The sequence below is a fragment of the Macrotis lagotis genome, chromosome 1, assembly GCF_037893015.1.
Source record: "Macrotis lagotis isolate mMagLag1 chromosome 1, bilby.v1.9.chrom.fasta, whole genome shotgun sequence".
In the NCBI taxonomy this organism is placed as follows: domain Eukaryota; kingdom Metazoa; phylum Chordata; class Mammalia; order Peramelemorphia; family Peramelidae; genus Macrotis; species Macrotis lagotis.
The window spans coordinates 763,850,410-763,873,846 of record NC_133658.1 but is presented as its reverse complement, the minus strand read 5'-3'; the positions used below and the strand labels follow the sequence as shown (position 1 = coordinate 763,873,846).

Below are 23,437 nucleotides of genomic sequence, written 5' to 3'. Positions count from 1 at the left end.
GAAATTTCATCAAGGATTGAGAACTCATGACACCTGGTGGTGATCTAAGGCTGACCCAGTCTTTGAATCCTATAATCAATCCCCTGCAGCTGCTCCTGCTTTGGTAACACGTGGAAGCAGTCTCCAATAGCATGGGCTCTATGGGTTATTGTGATCTCAGTTTTAAAGCTGGTCCCTGTAGTATTGATTGTGACCATTTTGGTTCTGAGACACAAAGGCATGATGCTGGAATATCCATGGCAACTACTCCCTCTCTGGGGTGCCTCTTCTTCCAATGAAGATAGTCATCTAGGGTATGAGAGATGATATTTAGACTCCTAATTTGGGGACTAGAACAACAAGGAGGAAAATATGTTAATTACATATACACATATTTACAAATGCAAACTCATGCTCATTGATAGCATCAAGCATGGACCTACCAACATGCCCACACACACATGCTAATAATGACAGATGGAAGAATGCAGGATAAATTTTATAGTGGAAGCCAATGTAAACATAGTATTCCATTTTCAAAGTTTTACTTTAAGAATACATATTAAGGGGGGGGGCAAATACTCCCAAAGTTGATGGTCATTATTATTTAATTTTCCACTAGGTGACAGCAGAGTCCACAGTATAATCTTCATAATTTTTCATCTATTGATAAATACAAGTCCTCCACTAAAAACCTATTTCAATGTTTTATTGTGGTGAAGAAGTCATCTTGGCTTCTTAAAGATTGTACTGGTAAAACATAAGCAATGGTAAATACTATCATTAAAGAAAGCTTCCAATAGCATTTCAGTGATATATTTTTATATTATCCTTGGACCAGTCTAAATGAGTTTGGAGAGGCCTATAATTAGATTAACCAAATGATATGATTTTGTCCAGCCCCGATCCTTCTCACAGATTGTACACCAGTCATAGAGAGTTACTAGGTTTAGGAAAAAGAGTGCAATTGTAGTTAGCATTTGAAGGCACTTTAGAGATTCCTTTTAACTATTTCATTTTATATATATGAATAATAAGTCCTAGAGGAGTGAAATATTTTGTCCAATGGCCAAAAAAAATAGTAAATGGAAGATTTTTTTGAATCCAGAATCTTTATACCACAACATGCTAACAAAATCATAGAATGTGTGAAAAAAATGAAAAATTCTAAGCTTTAAAAAAAAGAATAATGATAGTTCTTTGGAGCTCTGTTGCTACTCAATTGTCTTAAAAGATATTATTGGCAAATATCAATTCTAGCCTTCTCTTGAGTCATTCTCCAACTTCTTCTCAAGGGATGGAGGTGGCCATAGGCCTAGAAAGCAAGCCAGAATCAGGCAGGTCCTTGAAGAATCTGTCAATCTTGAAAGCTTCAAGTGTGAAATCCACTGATGGACTTTATCTCTATGCAAGAGAAGCAATACCACATAGTGTTAGAAAAATTCATTGGTTTTTTTTTGCTTTGTCACTGGATAAAATTATCAGTTAAGTATTGAATTAGATGATCTCTAATATCCTTTGAGCTTCCAAAATTTCTATGACCACAGATATACCATCATAGTAGTCATTAGAATAGTAGAAAACCATTTCACAGAAGATTAATTCCTCTAGGAATGGAGTATACAGTGTTAGCATTAATAAGCAGAGAAAAAATGAATAGTAGAAACAAGGAAAACACATTAAAACAACACTTGTGGTTTGGGGAAATGCAAACACTTTAATATAGGTGATAGTTGAAGGCTGCTTCACAGAAGAATGCTTTATGGAAAATCTAGTTTCTCTAACTTGGGGCCTTGTCTTTGGAGAGAGCCCACATATGATCATCAGCACCAAAGTGCAAATCGTCAGCACTACTTGCACAGATAGACTTTTGGGGTGACTCGTATGTATCTAAGTATAGCTTTGTACTTGGATCTCCTTTTCCAACTTGCCCTTCCAAATTTGGTACACCATCAAGAATGGAATTACATTTGGGGATCTACTCAGGAGTTATGGTCTAAACCAACGAGAGAGTCCTCACACAAGTGACATCCTGGCTCATTTGAAGGACCAAAGAACAAATTTTTAACATAGTCTTAGTATCAACTTGGGAAATTGAATCAACCAGGTGATGATGATATCAGTGCATTGTAAAATTGCATCTTATGCAAATGTGAGTCTTTTAAGCATGGCCTCATAATGAAAGACTGATTTTTCAGCAAGTTTCAAGATCAACTGATTTCACATTTCAAGAACTTCCCCTTAAGCAAATTGCTATGAATTAGTCTTGACTCCAGATGGGGATAGATTTTTGAAAAAGAAATAATACTATATTCCATGGTAGATGACTTCTAAAAAAACCTTTCAAGACATTTTCACATATATACTATCTCATTTGAGACTAATAGCAAACCTATGAGATAAACAGAGCAGGAATTATTATCTCTATCTGACAGATGAACAAACCAAGATATCCAAAGATGAAGTGATTTGCCTAACATTACAAGTGGAATCAATGTGAGCGAGTTGCTATTAACTCCAAGGATATCTGGGGAAATGACTGGTTGAAAAGGAATAGGAAAAGGATCTGTTAGACTCTACATTAAGTCTGTCAGAAATAGGACAGATTCTTAGTGGCCATAGAGACCAGGCAGCATACCTCAATGATACCTTAAAAGGGTTAGCTGTAGGACAGCCTACAGGGATTGTCATTAAAATCTAGAATTTTTCCTAAGGCCCACTTGCAGTCATTTGTCCTTTTATTCAGATCTACTAACTAAAAGAATAAAAATGACAGTTTTATAAAATTATAAAATTAATTATATTTGTTATACTAGTGCTTCAAGTGAATTGATTGGGGGGAAATAGATTTTAAATCTATATGAACTAATTATTAAAAAGCATCCATTTACCTAAGGTCACTATTCTATTAGGATGGGAAAGGGAACACAATTAGCACTCATTGTGCTAAGTTCCATACAAATATCTCCATTTATCCTCACACCAGTCTTATTATCTCCATTTTACAGTTGAGGAAACTGAAGCAAATAAGAGGTTAAATGCCTTGCCCAGGATCATACAGCTATAAAGGATCTGAGGTCAAGTTTGAACTCATATGTTCCTTACTCCAGGCCTTGGTGCTCTATACATTGAACCACCTAGCTACCTCTAAGTTAGGTAATAGGGACTGAATTTGTTTTTTCATTACTTGTCGATTTCCATTTGAGGAAACTTCATTGTAGATCAATACCTTCTTTGCAATATATAATCTTGGAGAGTTGAAAATTTAAGTGATTTACCCAGGGTCACACAGCCAATATGTGTCAGAAGCACTATGTCACAATAGCTCACTATCCACTATATCAATTACTTTTCAGCTATGGCTTTCATAGTTGAAATGAAGTTTAGGAAAAAACCACTCTGAATTTAGGAAGAATTAAAGTTCTAAATATACCACAGTGAACCAGTAGTTTCATCAGTGTTCTGCTCAAGATCTCTCCATAGGATCCTGCCCAACCTGTATAATTCTAATCTAGGTTCTTTCATAAATTCACCTAGGCAGCATTTTAGGACTACTGGTGACCTTGCTCTGAATCTCTTGACATATTTGGATACCAATGTAACGAAACATAGCTATCCATTGACTATCCCTTATTATCTATGAGTAATTATCTCTTTTTTTTCAGTTATAAACCCTATGATGACATTCTTGACATTAGCTCTCCTTTATAAGTCATTTGTAATGTAATGAAGCCTGCTTGTGCCACCATATACCCCTTGATCCTTCTTTGGGTGATTCAGCCTCAACTTTTGAGATAATAGTATTCCATTACTAGGTCATATAAGATAACTGAAATATACTTTTATTATAGAAGGTCTTTGTTTCAAGGAGATGTTTTAGACTATTTTTAAAAACTTTTTTAGGTGTTTTGCAAGGCAATGGGGTTAAGTGGCTTGTCCAAGGCAAGTGTCTGAGATTCTCCTGACTCCAGGGCCGGTGCTCTATCCACTGTGCCACCTAGCTGCCCCAATTTTAGATTATTTTAAAAATTATGCAACTTTCCAATGATAATCCAGCCTGTTCACTTCTAAGTACAGCTCTATAGTTAGATACATGCATGCATGCATATATACATTCATATATACAACATTTATATTACAGAAATTATCCTGAGGATGTAAATGCAGGCAAACAAAATAGTTCTTGTCCTGGAAGAGTTTACATATTCTAATGGGAAAGGAAAAATACACAACAGAGAGGAGGGGGCATTGTGTTGTGCAAATGATAAGGAAAAGTGGTTTGGAGGCCTGGTCCCCAAGTAAGATAAGGCTCATCCATCAGAGCCAGTGGACCCAGGATCAGAGGTTAGGGTTCTAGTGAGAGGGAGGTGATGATGAAATGATGGCCAGAGAGCAAACAGTTTGGTGAGAAGACCGTAGGAAGTAATTGGGAGACCTGGTCATAATTGACTAGCTCTGATGGTCTCTCTGATCAGAATGCCTCCTTCACTATCTCCTCCCCCCACCCAGTGGATAACTAGGTCAGATAGTAGTAAGCAAATGAAGAAAAACGTATTATTTTAAAAAATGCTTTCCTCTTTCAGAAGTGGGAATGGGAGAATTAGATAAGATATGAATGGCGATTTCTATTTGGAAGGATTAGGGAGGGTTAATGTATTAATATGGAAGCACTGCAGGAGAGCCCATACATATTAGTAGGAAGCTGTGGAGAGAAAAAGGATAACATGACTTTTGAGCACCAAGGTGAAGGAAACACTAGAAAGTAGGAGAAGCATGCAGAAAGGAAAGGGGAGAATAATGAAAGACAAATTTCATTTCCTCTGTAATTTTTTAAAGCTTTGGTACTGACTTCTAGAGTCACTGAAAATAATCTTGGGCTCAGAATCAAGTGGATGCCTGCCAGGTACAAATAGACATCAAGAATAGTTTAAACAATTCACAACTTCACCTACAAGAAATTTCCTGCACCTCTCTTCCCACAGCCACTTCAACATTCTCATCTTTGCCAATTGGCAGGGTATAAAGGATACGATTTCTCTGAAGACTACTTCCCAGAAATTTTGATTCCTTGAAATTGTGGATTACCAACCTGTGTTTTGAAAAAAAAAAACTTTAGCATGTGGTTTTCTGGAGACACCACCACAAGAACTGAACATATTATAGACCTGGCTTAAAAGCCAACTGTGCTTCAAAGTATTCTGGGAAAAAACTTTCAACTTTTTGGCTTTGGTATGGCCATATAACTTTAAATGCTTTTAAATACATTGGAGATAATTTTCTGTCTTCTGGACCAAAAATGGAGTCTATAATCCAGAATTCTGACATTGTCTTTTCAGAAAATCTTAGTTGACATTTTTAGGCTAACCAAAGAATCTTGCATTATAACTGCCAAAATTCCAAGTGACCCTAAAACAAATATTTGTAAAAGAGTAATTGGTTTGCAAGGAGATAACTTTTCCATTCAGTCTGCCAGATTACCTTAAAAGCCTTAGTTCTATACCAAAAGGTCATGTTTGTCTGAAAGGTGATAATCTCCAGAATTCTACAGATTCCAAATACTATTAGACCTATTCCACATGGAGTAATCAGAGAACAATTTGCTTAAAGATTTAGACTCTGAATGATTTTGGATTTCTTCATGATAGCCCCAATGGTCATAGATTTCTTGATAAATAGTAAGCCAAATCACTTCCTTATCATGTTTCTCAAGAAATATTTTTACTAAGTCACTGAAACTAAGTATGTATAAATAAAATATTTGATATTGAATTTTATTTCCAAATAGGAGGAATGCAGCAGGGAGTCTAAAGTTTTATTTACAAAGCTCACTCTCTTCTTTCTCTGTCTCTCCAATTTTCTTTTCTCACCTCCTTTTTCCCTTTCCCCTCACCTCCTCCACTGAAAGTAAAAATGTGCAGATTTTAAAGAAGAAAGGAATAAAACCATTCTAGTATCTTGGGAGAACCAATAGCTGGATATTTGGATCAAAGACATAGTTCTTTTACTTTTCAATTGGATTTTATGAATTCTCTAAATAAATTCTTTTCTTTATTCTCAATTATGCTTTAATTTGACTATGGTAACCATGAGAATGGTTGTCATTTATTTTAAATTGCAGGTCAAATCTGGCTACAAAAGAAATGTCCCCTAACAAAGGTTGCCAAGACCTAGTTTTGCCCACTTACTCAACAAAAAGAACAAAAGAATTTCAGCAATCCTTTGGGATCCTCCAAAATGAGATCTGGCCTTGTTATATACAGAACATTAAATATATAGAAATATAAAACTATTTAATGGTTATAGTGACATATTTGAAATTTACAATTATAAGCTAAAAATAGGACAGGAAAATATTGGTTTAAATACACCAATAATGTAATCCAAATTCAGAAATTGTCAGGAATGTTAATGCTTTTATATTTAAAAAAGAAAAGAAATCCTATTTAAAATGATTTATTGAAATCATAAATACCCATTACCTAAATTTCATGACTGGGCTAGTTCTCAGTGCTATACTGTTATGAAGTATTGCTTGGTTATTGACCACAGATGATTATTTCCCCACCCCAAAGAATGGAAAAACCAACCAACAAACCTTTTGCTTAATTTTATAATTAGGAGCTCATTCTATTCTTATAATTAACCCAAGCTTATGCCTATTTCTTTTTTTCCATCATGGAAAGGATAAATGTTATTAATAAAAGACCTTGTATTTATAAAATAAAAAAAGAAAATAACTTTATGCACATCTTTGTTTTTATTCTTAATTTAAAATATTTTGGGATAACTAGGTGGTAGAGTGGATACAGCCCTGGCACGCGAGTCAGGAGGACTTGAATTCAAATCTGGCCTCAGACACTTTACACTTTAGCTATGTGACCTTAGGCAAGTCACTTAACTCTGACTGCTTCACATCCAGGGCCATCTCCAGTCATCCTGATCCTTATCTGGATCCAGATGATTCTGGAGGCGAATGTAAAACTGGTGACTCAGCATATCACCCCCTCACTTAAACCCATTTCATGTGCATAGTATGTGATCATCTCCCTGGTGTCATGTTCTTCCTTGAGAACAAGGTATAAACATCATCCATCATCATCATACATCACCATCATCATCCATCATCATGGGATGATATGATACAAAGAACAAAAAATTATGAAGATTCTTTACTTCCTTCAATTACTTTTTGATTAGGAAAAAACCATCTAGAAGGGAGTTTAATAGCTGGTTTCATCTAGGATCCCACTGAAGGATGCATTTCTCCTATGTCAGTTTTCCTCTTCTCCCCAATCCTTGGGGGTCAAGAGCTTCTCTTTGTTTCTTTCCATCCCACCCTAAATATTTTTGTCCTAGAAAAAAATTCTAGTTATGGCTCTAACTAGACATGTTTTATGTTTACCACATGTCTTCCTGGACCTCTACCATGTTTTATCTACTTCAGCAGTGCCTTATCTTGCAATATTCCTTTGCAGTCAAAGCTAGCTTCCTAATCCTGTGGGTGAGTTTCTTCTAGGGATTCTCTGTTTAGAAAGGATAGTTCCTCCTTCCTTACCACCTCTGCTGACTCTGCTTTTGAGTATGCCCCTGAGTGGGTAACTCTCCCACCATCAAATCTACCTTCTGTACCCTCTCTCTCTCTCTCTCTCTCTTCCCCCATTTTCCTTGAGGAAAGAAAAAAATGTATATGTATATATGTATATATATAAGCATGTGTATATGTATATATGTATATAAATGTATGTATGTATTCTAAGCACTTAGCACTTAGTAAGATCTTAATAAATGCCTACTGCTGTGCCTTGTTGCTTTGTGAGCTCACAGATTATTTTGTTATGCTCTATCTATTCTACCAGGATACCTGCCTCCCCTTCTCCATAATATTATACACAATTTGACAACCCTAATGTTCACTACTGTTTGCACCTATTCAGAATTCCTTCCTGTGAGAGGCAATTAGGTGATATGGTAGACAGAACTCTGGATTTGGAGTCAGGAAAACCTACAATTCAAATCCTTCCTCAGACACTGTGCGGCCCTAAACAATTTACTTAACCTTTGTCAGTCTTAGATTTCCTCTATAAAATGAAAATAATAACAACCTTTATCTTACAGAATTGTTATGAGAATAAAATAAAATTTGTATATATAGGGGAGAAGAATCATGAAATACAGTTACCCACCCCAACCAAGAAAACCTTCATCTGATCAGATCTATGAAACTGAAAAATTGAATCCTGATCTAAAAAAAACAAGAAAAAAATCACAGTGAGTAATTTTTACATCACAGGTAGGCATAGGGAGTCAGATCTATGGATCCTGGGGATGAAATCTGGTCTCTGCACAGCATTCTAGTGAATCAGGAGAGGATGAGCAACAGAACAAGGTAAAGAGCCAAAAACATCATAGAGGGACTAAACTTGTGTAGGGTGCAGAAAAAAGGTGCCAACTGGTAAATTGTCTCTCACTGCCCAGTTCTGGGTCACAAATTTAGAGCAGACTGAGCCACTCAGAGGGATGTTATGGACTCTACCCCATGTACTCAGCAAGGAGTAAGTTCAGAAGTAACCAGTGGCTGTGTGGTTTAGACCCCAGGAGCAGACAGGTTTTCAGTTCTACTTTCTAGTCTAATCTGAGGCTCCCAGAAGAATAATTGCAGCAGGAAACCCAAACCAAAGGAAAGTTCAGTTACTAACCTGACAGTGCTTCTTAACAAAGTTGAGTAACTGCTTGCCATTGTTCAGACCCAAAACCACATCAACCAACTTGCAGAGCTCAAATTAAAGGCAGTGAGCAGACTGTGGAAACAGACCATTTTGGGAACACTAAAAACTTACAGGTCCCTAGTTGGAGCTATCATTGAAAGAATGGAATAATGCAACACTCAAGAAAGAAGCAACAGGACCAGACTTTCCTTCCAGAAGTGCATAATGTCTGAGAAGAACAAAAAGTAGGCTGGAAAAATGAGCATTTGTGAGTGAGTGTGTGTGTGTGTGTGTGTGTGTGTGTGTGTGTGTGTGTGTGTGTGTGTGTGTTTGTGAGGGGGATGTTATACATACACAAACATGTCAAACCAGAAGAAAAATTCATTCCTCAAACATAGAGGAGTTCTGGTTGAGTCTGATAAAAATTATTCATTGAAAGGAAAAGGTAGGGGCACCTAGGTGGTGCAGTGAATAGAGCACCAGCCCTGGAGTCAGGAGGAGTATCCAGCCTCAGATATTTAATAATTACCTAGCTGTGTGGCCTTTGGCAAGTCACTTAAGTCCATTGCCTTGAAATAGAAAGAAAGAAAGAAAGAAAGAAAGAAAGAAAGAAAGAAAGAAAGGGAAAGGGAAAGGGAAAGGGAAAGGGAAAGGGAAAGGGAAAGGGAAAGGGAAAGGGAAACGTAGACATTCATGCTGGGCCCAAAATTCAAAGCTGCAATGGAGCCACAGCCTAATTGCATGGGCAATTTAGCTTGAAAACCTACAAAGGGGAAAAGTTATGGTGGAAGATGGACAGCTTTCCCAGGAACAAGTGGGACACAGAAGCAGGATATTTTTCAGGGACAGTTTAGTACAAGATTGATTTAGGTTGATTTGGGGTGCACAACTCAGCAAGATCAGACACTGAACACTAGCAAACAAGTCTGGAAATGATCAAGACTTTGGCTCACTGCAGGTTCCCAGTCAGCTCCTTTTGGCAAACAGTTTACTCTGTGCTCCCTATATCTATGGTAAGGTAACTCATGGAAAACAGACAGGTTAATCTCAAGAGTATTTTCACAAAATACATAGAGATATTATATGTGAACAGATATCTACAAAGTCATTTTCACTGTCAGTGGAGGGAAAGTCAATCAGCAATACTGAAGTATTGCTATCAGGAAAACTAGATCATGAAAATCCTTGATACCCAGGCCAAAAAAGCATTGATATATTAGGAAGAAATAAATAACAATTATACATTCTTGAGTAGGAAAGTAAAAGAAAAGTGATGTTTTAGAATGATTATTATGTCTGCAGTGTGTAGGACAGATTGAAGAAAAAACTAAAAGGAAAAATTGGAAAGCTGGTGTGGTGGTGCAAATGATGAGGGATGAGTCCCCTAAACTCAGTTGGTAGAAGTGGGAATAAAATAGAAAAGGCAAATGCAATAAATATTTCAAAGTGTAAGGACATGGAAATAGAAGGATGGAGTATACACAAACCCCATTTGGATCTTGTTCCTTGATCAGGTGAGGACACTTTTGGATTGAACCAAACAGTCAAAACCAAGTGTGAACAGGGCCTATAGACCTCCACGAATCAATCTAAATCACCAAGAGAAAGACAGGATCACATTTTAAGCAACCTGTATAAAAAGGGGAAAGTTATCTCAGAATCTGGGGAGATTTATAATGTAGGGATTCTGGTGGTTTAAGCAAGCATAGAACCATGAGAGCTCTGAACTATGTCAGAGAAGGAAAATATTGAGTAGGGTGGTTCACTTTACAGACTTCACAGAGTGGAAGATCTGCATGCAGGCCAATTCTAATAAAAATTCAACTCTTACTCCAGCTCTCCTCCTCCTCCATGCCTGTCTATCCACAGACACTAATAAAATTTGCTATTTGTTATCTACATGCTCCCAGTATATTGAATTTTGCCTTAACTACAAAGAGTCCAGAGATTAATTTAGATATAAATCTAAGATTAGATGTTAGACATTTTCCTAAGTCAAGGCTTGAAGAGATTGTGATTAAATTTAGACAATAAATGCCCTAAAATTGAAGAAGAGAAAATCAAATGGGAGTATTTCCCTCCCCATCCCTTTCTCACACCTTTCATGCTTAAAGCAAACTAAATATTATTAACAGGGAATTTTTATAGGAAAAAAGAAAACCTTTTCATTCTTTGATAGCTGCATCATTTTATAAAGAGAACATGTAATTTCTTTGTTCGTTCATACTCTTCCCATTAGTGCCAGGTGTTAAAATGTCCCAACTTCATGAGGGAAATATTTGGTTGTTACTTTTATTATTATGTCATTTAATTAAATGCCTTTGTGTTCAATTGATTCTGTCATCTAGCTACTAATGGTAAACATCACTGATCTTGGGAATTAAATTCTAGATATTGTAGACCCATAGAATAAACCTGGGGAAACTATATTTGAATGGGACTTACTCTAAGAGTCAAGTATATTCCTAGGTGTTTATAAAGGAAGAAAATTAGTGATAGAATAGCAGTGGCTTAAAGGGAAGGTAAATGGGGGCCGCTAGGTGGAGCAGTGGATAAAGCACCAGCCCTGGAGTCAGGAGTACCTGGGTTCAAATCCGGTCTCAGACACTTAATGATTACCTAGCGGTGTGGCCTTGGACAAGCCACTTAATCCCGTTTGCCTTGCAAAAACCTAAAAAAAAAAAAAGAAAAGGTAAATGGTTCAGTGAATAGAGTTCTGGGTCTTGTGTGAGAAAGATTCATCTTCAGAAATTTGACCTCAGATACTTACAACTGTGAGACCTTGAACAAGTGACTTAATTTTGTTTGCCTCAGTTTCCTCATCTGTAGGATGAGTTGGAGCAGGAAATGGTAAACCACTGCAGTATCTTTGCCAAGAAAAACCCAAATGGCGTTGTGAAGAGTTCTGAACAACAACAATAAATTATTAGAATGGATTAGCAAAATTAGGATAAAAAACAATGTAGACCACCAAAAGAAAAATTTATATCCATAATTTCAATACTTCAATGAATTGTGGTTTCACTTATCTAAGTACCACTTCCACCAATGCAGACCACCATCTCTTAATAATTTAATGGAAGGCCTTTGGGAATTGCTATGGTCAAAAAAAATTCATTGCCCTGTATGTAGCTAATCTGGTGATGAGTCGAAAGTATTTCCAACTACCAGAATATTTGCTCCATTGACAGAATCTCTAACCCAAGGTCATTTTCACATCACAATGAAGCATTAAGGAAGGACATTAGAGGAAACTGCCATCAGAAGAAAGGGGAAAAAGAAGGTGGTAACTAGAATGGATAGGGAAATTTACTTTTTGTTATTCTTGATTCAATTAGACAAGAATTTATTAGGTTCCTATTGTGAACCAGGAAGAAGCATTAAGGAAAATCTGAAACCGAAGATGCTTGAGAAGATGGGAATAATTTGGGAGAGAAGTCTAGAAAGAGGTAAGGTGTTATAAATAGTAGAAGTTAACTGATAAAAAGTCCATTCTTTTGAGACAGTAGGGTAAGATGTAGAGTAGTACTTGTTTATAAAAACCTATTCATATTTATAAAACCATTTATAAAAACCTGCTATCTTGCCCTCTACTGACCTGGCTTGCTTTTTACTCCATCTTAATATGTTATGTAGTATTTCAGCTCTATTCAGTTTCAACTGACTTCAAACAATACTTTTCTTATAAAAGGGTAAGTTAACAATGATAGGGATAGGGAGAACTTTCATGCAAGCTGATAAGTTTTCTATAGGACTTTTGTTGTGATACAAGCTTTCAGATTTTAAGACTTTTAATGAAAATACTTATTAAACTGTTATAATGAGAAAAAAAGAACTGTCTTTGAAAGAAGCAATACAAGTGGAATTCAATCAGAAAGCTGTAAATTTTCATAATTGTTATAGTTTAGCTTATTGAAATTAATTTGAGAAGCAATTTTTCAATGTGCCAGTCACCAATTTCACTGGGGCATCTCTGAGTAGTATAAACTTCATGTCTCATTTTATTTTCTCAGAAGTTCTTTTTCTATTACTATTACATAGAAGAGGGGATCTATTACTGCTTCAATCAAACTCAGAAGGCTTGGGTCCTTCAATCAATCAGCCAATCATTTCTGCCCCCTTCTCATTAATATGACTAACTAAAAGCTATATGGGTGATACCTTTATTAGTTGAAAGAGGCCTCTGATTAATTCTATAAATCAATCAAGGTCATAAAATAGATGTGAACAGTTTTTAGATACCTTTGCTGAAGTCATCAAAAAATTAATGGTATAAGATAGATGTGAGAAAGTCCTTAATCAGTCTGGAAGAACAACAATGCATGGAACCATTGGATGAAATGAGATGGCAACATTAGTGGTGTATTGGGATTAGTTGAAGAACATCAGAAACATCTAAGGAAAGAAAATAAAAACAGTAACACCAATAGTAAGTTAACATACAAGTGGAGCAGTTCTCTTGAGAGGAATAGTTTGGGAAAGGGGCGGAAGAGAAAGTATCTACTCTCCCCATCTTCCCAACTAAAGGAAGACCTTGTACACTTCAAAAAGGTCAGAAGGAATGTGACTTCCAATTAAATGTGCTAAGTGTTTTGTGAGTTTAGCTAATGGCAGAGGCTGAATTGGGAAGCAAGGACAAATTAGTTACATTGAAGAAAGAGGAAGGGGAGTAGGAAATTATATATGGGATATATTTGCATATGTATATATATATATATAAAACACATATGTTTATACAAGTACATATGTGTAATGGCATTAATATGATGCCCAATATATTGGAGTTACATTATACTTTTTTCATTTATACTTTTTTTTGATTTATTCCTTACAACAAACTCTTTGAGGTTAGTGCTATTGTTATCATTTGATTCCTTGAAAATCATGATAGAAAATAGCCTGGACATTATATTTCAAGAAAGTATAAATGAAAATTGATAAATCCACCAAATCCAGAATGAAGAAAGAAGCAATCTACTCTAAACTGGATTCTCTAATCCTAAATCCATCTTCTCCTACCTTCTCATTTTCTTCTTTGACAACTAGACTCATAGACATTTAGAATTTTAGAAATTTAATACTATATTACTATATTACTATATTATCCAGGGAATCTAACCAATTTTTGCATGTGATGTAGAGCCCTCTTTGGCAGCCTAATGAAGTCCATGGATCCCTTCTTAAAATAATGTTTTTAAATGCATAACATTTTTAAAAACCATAAAATTACAAAGTAAACAAATTATGTTTAAATAATTATAAAAATGTTTGAAGTTCAAAGACTGAAGGTTAAGAAGCCCTGACAATGAAGCCCTGAGAAGGAAATTGACTTGGTCAAATATACCACTTGCTAGTTGGCGGCAAAGTCAGCCCTAAAATCTATGTCTCTTGATTCTCATTCCAATGTTCATTCTACCACACTATGAATTCTAGTAATATAGCATATACTGTTATTTATTTACCCATTTCTCCTTCACACTCACCTGCCCCATCTGTCTATTCAATTCTCTTTCCACTCAACTGCCTCATTTCACATTCAGTCATCCATTCCTCCCCTGTATACTCATAATAATAATAAGAGCTGACATTCATATGACTCTTTATGGTCTGCATACATAATCTACTCTGGTTTCTCTTCTCTGTAACCATATGAGCAATGCATAGTGTCATTCACTTCTATATGGGGACTCGAAGGGTACTGCAAAATCACTTTTCCTAAATACCTTTAAGAAAATCTAATTCTTAAAATCTCCAGTAATTTTAAGCCTGTTAAATTGATTTGATTAATTTAAATAATTAATTCTGTTAAGCACATACTTCCCTAATACACACAATGTAAAAGGGAGCCCTTACATCTCTGCCAATACCAACACCAAAGGCCAGTGGACTACAAGCAATGGACAGGTAAAGCAAAGAGACTTGGAAATAATAGCAGGGCCCTGCAGATTATAAACCCAACCCTAGCTACTGAAGACTTGGAGAAAAAAAGTCATTACCACTAAAGTTCTTGGCACTTTCACATGTTTTAAAATCAGAAACAGACATGATTTTATCATTGTAAATGACAGATGCTTTTACCATCTGCTTTGTTTCTACACCATAAGGACTACTGAGTTTTTCCATCTGATTTGGAACTGAAACCTCCTATTTGTGCTGTCTCTCCCTATAAAAAATGTGAGCTTCTTAAAAGCAGGGGATGTCCTGCATTTCTTTTGTATTCTCAGCACCTAGCACAGGGTTTTTGCACATAAATAATTTATAAATGCTTTTTAGCCTCATTTCACAATTAATTTTTAAGTGCTTATTAATCAAGGCTATGGGACCACAAAGACAAAAATTAAAATACTTGCCTGAGGAAGTGTGTATTCTAATGCTAGTCATATTGGTGATAATTTTATTTCTTCAAGAGCAAAAATGATGGCAGCCCTGATAATCCTTTTAATTGCTCACTTTTTCCTAACCCTTGAATACAAATGATTGTTTACACTGTTTTAAGCTTTGGTGGATTCTGAAACAATTGTTACATTATAGATTTATTCTCTCCAGAGAGAGAGAGAGAAAGAGAGAGAGAGAGAGAGAGAGAGAGAGAGAGAGAGAGAGAGAAAGACATATAAAGAGAGGAATAAGTAACCCAGCAATCTTTAATTTTGGAGAAAATTAAGCTATCAATCAATAAATATTTATTAAGTATCCACTAAATAGCCAAGACTGTGCTATGTGCTAAGAAAAGGGAAATATTTACTATTTGTATTTCAGGAAACTATAGTCTCATTATATTAATCAACCAATAAGTATTGGGGATATAGCATAAGTATAGTAAATGAAAGACCAAGACTAATGACAAGAAACAATTAGAATTACAAAGGCACACAATTAATAATAATAGCACTCTAAGATTTACAAAATGTTTTACAAAGATCTCATTTTATTCTCACAAAAACCCTGGGAGTTAGGTGCTATTTTCACTACCTCTATTTTACAGATGAGAAAATAGGAAGGGAGATTTTCACTACCCCCATTTTACAGATGAAACAACTGAGGCAGAAAGAAGCAAAGTAATTTGTTCAGGATCATAGAGCTTGCAAGAGTCTGGAGTCTGATGTGAACTCAAGGCTTCTTTTCTTCAAGTACAATATTCTATCTACTGAGCTAACTGACTATCATAAAAATTCAGAGAAGAGTTCGGTTTTTTAGTAGGTTGGAGGAAAAAAACACATACCTTAGTACCTGAAATCAAATTGAAAGAAATAGCTACAAGATCATTACGGACTAGATCATTATGAACTAGGATATCAAGAGAATTCAAAGAAAAGGGATTTAAGTTGGACCTTGAAGCATCATTAGTTGTTTGGTAGGCAGAGAGGAAAATGAGAATTTACAAGTGGGAGGAACAGTATGAAAAAAGTTGAAAGTGAGAATATTAAATAATGTTGATATTCCAGGGGGACTTTAACAAGATCTTACCAGAACATAGGATTTATATTTTTGCAAAGACAGCACAAACTCATCCCCAATCCACATACAAATGAGTCAGTCTTCTGCTTCTGCTTAAATTCTTTCTGTGCCTGGATGCTCCTTATATCTTTGTCATTTTGCCCTATGGATAAAATAAAATTCTTGGGTAACCCATCAATGTACATAATAGCTATGGCCATTTCCTCATTTATTATGAACCTGATTCAGAATTACCCCAAACAAAACCTTAAAATCATCATCAACAAAAAATATATACATTTCTTGAGCACTTATTACTTGGAATGTATTTTGACTGATGATAATATAAAGACAAAAAAATTGTTCCTGTTTTCAAGCCACATAAATCCATTTATATTTGAAATAGCTCACCTCAAATTCATTGTTTGGAAATGGTTTCAATCCAAAGCAGCGGCTGATACAGGTGAGCAAAGATAGAGCTATCCAACAATTGGAATGGGTTGACTCAGGTTATAATGAGTTCCCCATTATCAGAGGTCTTCAAACATAGATTCTTTGACCACTTGCTGGAGTAGAACTTTTCTTTAGTAAAACAGAACTAGTTGATTTCTGAAGCCCCTTCCAATCCTGAAATTCTGTTGTTATTTAAGAAAGGGAAATAAATAGCATTTTGTTGCTGTTGTTCAGTCATATTAGTTATGTCCAACTCTTTTTTACCTCATTTGGGTTTTTTGAGTAAGCATACTGGAGTGGGTTTGCTATTTCTTTCTCTAACTAGGTTAAGTTGACTTTCTCAGGGTTAAACAGCTAGTAATTGTCTGACGTTGTATTTGAACTCAGGGATAATGGAGCAGGTGAGGAAAAAGCGGTTATGTGAATAAATTGGCCCAGGTTGACAGAGTAAGTATTCTGATTGTGATAGCTGGTGATTATAATTTTCTTTCCTTTTAAAACCTTTCTGGGAGGCTCCTGATAATCCAAGAAGGCCACCAGGAAAAATGCATCATGTCTTTCTAAAATTATTTGTTGGAGTAGAAACAGAGTTACATAAACAGGATAGAATATTGAGTAAACATAATAATTGCCCTTTCCAGTGCTTTATGTAGCTCTCTGTACTGTGTAACCTTAATCATTGAATAATGTTTCACACACACACACACACACACACACACGCATATATATATATATATATATATATATATGTATGTATGTATGTATGTAATTTTGCTTTGCCTTGGGGAAAAGGGGGGAAGTGACAGTGGAGAGAATTCCAGTCCTAGGGTCAGAAAGATCCCTTTCCCTGGCTTCATATGTGGTCTTCGTTATTAGCTCTGTGACCCTGGGCAAGTCACTTAACCCTGTTTGCCTCAGTATCCTTATCTATAAAATTAGGAGAAGAAAATATCAAACTACTCCAGTAGCTCTGCCAAAAAAAGTCAAACACAGGGGCAGCTAGGTGGTGCAGTGGATAGAGCACTGGCCCTGGAGTCAGGAGTACCTGAGTTCAAATCCAGCCTCAGACACTTAATAATTACCTAGCTGTGTGGCCTTGGGCAAGCCACTTAACCCCAGTGCCCTGCAAAAACCTAAAAAAAAAAAGTCAAACACAAATGAAAAAAATGTGACAAAAGAATAAGTTTTTTTGAGTGACTATTGCATTTTAGGGAAAATATACAGATCCATAAATACAGTTCATATAACGTTTTGCCATTTATAGTCTTTGAGGCCTTTTTCTTATAGGGAATTTCCTACAGAAATGAAATTGCAGGTCTTGACAAAAGAACAAATGAAAACTTAACTAGCATACTGAGAGCTTCTCAGACTTGTTCTGTCTGGTTTGAACTTCCTTCCTGTTCTTCAATAACTCCCCCAGGCCCACCTGATATTTCGGTTGGGGTGAGTAAATTCTTTTCAATTCCCATCATGCCTCTGGCAGCTAACCCTAGAGCCTTGATGATTACCCTGGAGTTTCTCTTATTAAGATTGGAAGGGGAAGAATGGGGCTGGCAATTTTTGTCTTTTTTCCTTCAGCTATGCCCAAAATTGCCGTTCTCTCTAAGACATTACATTTTTTTCCCCACTGCACAGCCCTATATAAATGTTACTTATATGTGCTAATAATAGGCAGCTAAGTGTGGCAGTGGATAGAGGGCTGGATCTGGAATAAGGATCTAAGTGTAACTCCAGCCCCAAGACATTTATTCCTTTTATATCATGGGCAAGTCATTCAACCTCTATTTGTCATGTGTAAAGTACCTCATCTGTAAAACACAAAGGAATAATATCACCTTTTCCCTAAGATGGTTGTGAGGATCAGGGAAAATGAGAAAAGAATGTAAAGGGCTCTGCTAACCTTAGAGAACTACACAAATGGTAACTAGCTGCTATTATTTTTTTCTTTTTAAATTTTTTTAATTTTTCTTTAATTTATTTACACATTACTAAAATATTCTTATTTAAGAGTAAACATAATACACCCTACCCCACAAAAATATAAAGCCTCATGAGAAATAAAGTAAAAGAGAAAAAAATGTGTTTCAGTCTGTGTTCTGATACCATCAGCTCTGTCTTGGGTGGATCACTTTCTTTATCACAAGTCCATCATAGTAGTTATTTCCATATTTTTCCACAGTTGTTGTTGATTGTAATTCCCTCCATCCATTCCTCCCCACTACCATCTATTATATTATCTCTCTCCTTTAACTCTGTCCCTCTTCAAAAATGTGCTGTTGGGCACCCAATTGGCACAGGGGACAGAGCAGTACTATCCCTGGGGCCAGGAGGCCCCAAACCTACATCCCACCCCAGAAACCCAGCAACCACCCGGCCCTGTGGCCCAGACAGACCACCCAACCAAAGATCTTGCAAAAAAGTAAAAAAGAAAATGTGTACTATCTGACTATCCTCTCCTATGATGTATCCTCTCCTCTATCACCCACATCCCCCCTCCCCTCCCCCTGTCCCCCTTCTCTCCTTTTTCTTCTAGATGTCTATACCTTATTGAGTGTGTTTGCTGTTTCCTCCCTGAGCCATTTCAAATGAGAATGAAGGTTCCCTCATTCCCCCTCACCTTCCTCCCTTCCATACCATTGCAAAAGTTACATGAAATATCTTTTATGAAATAAATTAGTCTATTCTACCTCTCATTTCTCTTACTCCCAGTACATTTCCCTTTCACCCATTGACTCCATTTTTATAATATATTATATCTTCAAATTCAGCTCTCTCCTGTGCCTCATCTATAAAAGTTCCTTCTACCTGCTCTATTAAATGAGAAGGTTCATATGAGTATTATCAGTATCATCTTTCCATGCAGGAATACCCACAGTTCATAATCAAGTCCCTCATAACATAATTTACCCTTCTCATCCACCCTCTCTATACCTGAGTCTTGTACTTGGAGGTCAAACTTTCTGTTCAGAACCGGTCATTTCAACAAGAACATATGAAATTCCCCTATTTCATTGAAAGTCCATCTTTTCCCCTGGAAAAGGGTGTTCAGTTTTGCTGGGTAGTTGATTCTTGTTTGCATTCAAGCTCTTTTGCCTTCCAGAATATTATACTCCAAGCCCAATGAACCCTTAATGTCGTTGCTACTAAGTTCTGCGTGATCCCGACTGCAGCTCCATGATATTTGAATTGTGTCAAATTGTGACTGCTTGTAATACTTTCTCTTTGACTTGGGAGTTCTGGAACGTAGCTATAATATTCCTGGGGGTTGGGTTTTTTTTTGGATCTCTTTCCAGGGGAGATTGGTGAATTCTCTCAATTTCTATTTTACCCTCTGCAATTTTCCTGTAGAAATTCTTTAAAAATGAAGGGCAGTTAGGTGGTACAATGGATGGAGCAATGGCCCTGGAATCAGGAGTACCTGAGTTCAAATCTGGCCTCAGACACTTAATAATTACCTAGCTGTGTGGCCTTGCCACTTAACCCAATGGCCTTGCAAAAAATAAAAAAAAATAAGATCAAGGCTCTTTTCCTGATCATGACTTTCAGTAGCCCAATAATTTTTAAATTATATTTTCTGGGTCTGTTTTCCAGATCAGTTTTTTAAGGCAATATTTCACATTTTCTTCTAATTTTTCATTCTTTTGGTGTCAAACTATTATGTCTTGATTTCTCACAAAGTCATCAGCTTCCTTTAGCTCCATTCTACATCTGAAGGATTTGTTTTCCTCAGAGAGCTTTGTTGTCTCTTTTTCCATCTGGCCAATTCTGCTTTTTAAAGCATTCTTCTCCTCAGTAACTTTTTGAACTGCTTTATCCATTTGACTTAAAGCTGGTTTTTAACATGTTATTTTCTTTAGCATTTTTTTGGATCTCCTTGACTAAGCTGTTGACTTCATTTTCATGTTTTTCCTGCATCTCTCTTGTTTCTTTTCCAAAATTTTCTTCTATCTCCCTTACTTGATTTTCAAAATCTGTTTTGAGTTCTGTCATAGTCTGAACCCAACTTCTATATTTCTTGGAGTCTTTAGATACAGAAGCTTGGACTTGCTCATCTTCAGATTGAGTATTTTGGTCCTCCCTGGGACCAAAATAATTGTCTATGGTCAGGTTCCTTTTTTTCTGTTTACTCATTTCCCCAGCCTATGCCTGGTTTTGGGCTGCTTCCTAAGTTTTGAGTTTTATTGGGAGCCCCCCCCCCCAAGGACCTCAATGTATGAGGCCCTGCCTGCTCTCCTGGTCTACAAATGTGGTCAAAGCCCCAGAGTCCTGTTCCAGGGACAGAGGACATACTTGGCAGTCTCCCTCCACTCCCTTATCTTCAGTGGGCTGAGCACCCAGGGTACAGCTACCTGGAGGTTTTCTGCTGGGTGGCTCCACAGGCCTTCTTTTGTTTCCTGGGATCTGGGCTGTGCTAAGTGCCATGGCAGTGCTGAGGGCCTGGGCTGCACTGAGTGCTTCAGTTGTGCTGAGTGCTGTGGTCACACTGAGGGTCTCAGCTTTGTGCTTGCTATGGCAGAGGTGTCCCTGCTGATCTTCCAAGTTGTGCTTGGTGCTCCCTGGGTGCAGGTCAGGAAACTGCTTTTACTGCCAGGATCCAGCACTCCCAGGCACCCTGGGGCTGTTCCTGGGAGGCTGAAGTTCCTTCACTAAGGTGTGGTGCAGCCCCTCCAACTCCATGGAATACAGCTTTCCAACTATTTTCCAGGTTATCCTAGGCTGGAGAATTGCCTCACTGGATCTTTCTGTGGGTTCTTCCTCTCAAAAATTTAGAGTCATAATTTTATGGTTTTTAAAATATTTTGGAGAGAGTACCTAAGAGAGGTTCTTCTCCTGTGACATCTTGGCTCCGCTCCCTAGCTGCTATTATTAATAAAAGTGGATCCTACTCCTGTCAGATTAGGGTCAGGTTACCTTTTAGTACAACACTAGTTCTTCTTGTCAATAATTATTTATTAAGCACCTACTATGTATCTGGCCTTTTAGAAAGTGAATCAAGTCTAAAAACCTCTATGTTAAAAAAAAATTTTTGTAAGCAATCACATGCTAGCATTTGTACTAGAAATATTAGTTGGGTTGAGGAGATACACAATAACAAAAATTACCATAAATTTCATAATCCCTTAAAATGAATTTGTATTTTTTTTAGACTCAAAGTAATAGCAATCCCACATAAAACTCATTACCTACATTGTATATTTTGTTGGAGCTGAATAAAGTTCAAAAAGATGTATAGGCTGACAGAGTCCCCCATTTGGGGAAGGCAGCATAATGGTGCAGTATGATGCCGTGGAAAGAACAGTGACTCCAGGGTTCAGATTTCATCTCTGATATTTAGATCTGTTTAGATCTGTGACCTTGGAGAACCACTCAAACAAAATCCTCTGACTGGTGTTCAAAGCCATTCATAACCTATCCCCCTCTTACTGCACACCTGTTCTTAAATCCAATGAATATATAATTCCTCCTTTTCATCTTGCATTCTGAACTCCATGGCTTCTTTCAAGTTCCAGCTATAATTCTACTTTATATAGGAAATCTTTCCCAATCCCTCTTTATTTTAGTGCCTTTCTGCTGTTGTTAATGTCCATTAATGTTAATGTTAATCTTTTCTTTGGCTTATTTGTACGTATTTATTGACATGTTGTCTCTCCTACTAGATTTTGAGCTCTTTAAGAGTCAGGATTGGTTTGAGGTTTTTTTGGGGGGGTTGGTCTTTGTATTTTTCAGCATCTTGCATATATTTCTTGGTACACAATATATATATATATATATATATATATATATATATATATATATAAATGCTTTTTGGTTGTATAACTAGATCTTTTAGTCATAGAACCAAAAAGCATTTATATATTATTACAGTTTTTATAATATGAAAAGTTATTTTAGATGGTCTTTGATGAGGCATATTGGCTTCCTCACCAGATTATGACCTCTTTGAGGACAGGGACTGGTTTTGGAGAGTTTTTTACCTATTTCCCAGCATATTACTTGGCATATAGTAGGTACTTTTTTTGGTTGACTTACTAGACCTTTTTATGTAGAGGAGTTTTCTCTGCTATAAAAAGGAATTGAGTGTAGATGGTTTGAGGTTCCTTTCAGCTGTTGTTTGTTTGTCTTCCATACTAGAAGAAGACCAAAATGACATCACAATGTTGGGGGTCAGTGTACAGAGTGAATGACTGTGGCTGATGAGACGAATAAGAGCTCAGAAGGCACTACCACAAATAGACCATATAGTTCAGCTCTAGATCTCGAGTTCCACCTCCTTCCCTGATATCAGATATTGTTTGCCTTAGGGATGAACGTAAGTTCCCATCTTTGACAAACAAGCAACCAGTCATCTGAAACTGCCAAGCAAACAAACCCAGGGAACAAGATCCATGCAGTATGAGTGTCCTTTTAGCTGAAAACAGTGTCAGCTTGCAAGTGAATTATTAGGAATAGAAAAGAAGGTTATTGGCATTTGTTGGAATTTTCCACTGTACTCTCCTTTTTGTAACATAATTTCCCTAGTATCACCCAAGAGAAAAAAGAGCCAGGGCAAGTGCTATTGCAGATCTGAATTTTAGTTAAGGTGTTGGGAGGAGTAGAACAAGATAAGAAGAAAGGATCAAAGTTTTCTATGCCCCAGTGAGAGTATACTTGGACAAGCATAAAACAATCCAATAAAAAGCCTAATTATTATGATTCATTCAGAGCCTTTTTGAATGGATATAAATTGATGTTAATATCTTCTGGCAGACACCCAAGTTCTGAAGTATACTGACTTTCTCAAATGTCTCTCTCTGTCTCTTTCTGATTCTCTCTGCCTCTGTTTCTCTGTCTCTGTCTGTCTGTCTGTCTGTCTGTCTCTCTGTCTC

General features: G+C 36.6%; 1 long non-coding RNA gene and 1 pseudogene across 1 annotated transcript in view; one reads left to right on the top strand and one right to left on the bottom strand.

Moving 5' to 3' along the window:
- The first annotated feature begins 1,276 nt into the window (after positions 1 to 1,276).
- LOC141506746 (mitochondrial inner membrane protease subunit 1 pseudogene) lies at positions 1,277 to 5,655 on the top strand (annotated as a pseudogene).
- A 7,277-nt stretch (positions 5,656 to 12,932) lies between these two features.
- Positions 12,933 to 23,437, bottom strand: part of LOC141508119 (uncharacterized) — a 45,259-nt gene continuing 34,754 nt past the window's right edge. The window contains exons 2-3 of the long non-coding RNA XR_012474346.1: positions 16,149 to 16,281; positions 12,933 to 13,079 (exon numbers count right to left, since the gene is read on the bottom strand). This is a non-coding gene — a long non-coding RNA (uncharacterized LOC141508119). The remainder of the gene's footprint in view (positions 13,080 to 16,148; positions 16,282 to 23,437) is intronic.